Genomic DNA, 686 nt, shown 5'->3' on the forward strand with positions numbered 1-686 from the left:
ATATTTCTGCCTCAGCGTCTTGTCCAATCCAGCCTTTTTTTTTTTTTTACCTGCACAGAGTACAGCCAACTTATTGAAGGTAAATTATGTGACGCAAGCTTCCACATGCTTTTTTGGCAAATTTAGCCAATCAGGATCTTTATTTTTGTTGTTTGGTATTTAGTTATTGAAGATATTTGGTTCAATTACATACCTGTGTTAGACAGTTCCCTAGGGTTTCTTCTGCGTCACTTATGCTTCTGCCCTGTCCTTCCTCACCTGTTCTCACTTGTCTCATCTCCAGGTGTTTGTCATGTGTTACATACAATCCAGCTCCTTTTGTGTCTCCGTCAGTGGAGCATCGTGTGTCTCCTACGTGCTCCCAGTGTTTGCTCTTACATTTATTTGTTAGATATTTCTGGAAATAAAGTTGGCTGCCTCGTCATCAGTTTTCTTTAGTTTAATAGATAAGCTACTTTTACTGGAGTTCCCCAAGTCCTGCTGGCATCCTGAGCTCCAGCCAGCACTGATGGCGGCACAGCAGATTGCTTTGCTTATACTGACCCACATTTCTGGATTCAAGGATTCAAGGATTCAAGGATTCAAAGTTCTTTATTTGTCATTCACACCACATGTGGTGGAACGAAATTGTGTACACATGGTCCCAGTCACATCCAACAAAAGTATTAAAATGTAAAAGAAAAACA

The sequence above is a fragment of the Nematolebias whitei genome, chromosome 17 (genome assembly GCF_014905685.2).
Source record: "Nematolebias whitei isolate Nwh7 chromosome 17, NemWhi1, whole genome shotgun sequence".
Lineage (NCBI taxonomy): Eukaryota > Metazoa > Chordata > Actinopteri > Cyprinodontiformes > Rivulidae > Nematolebias > Nematolebias whitei.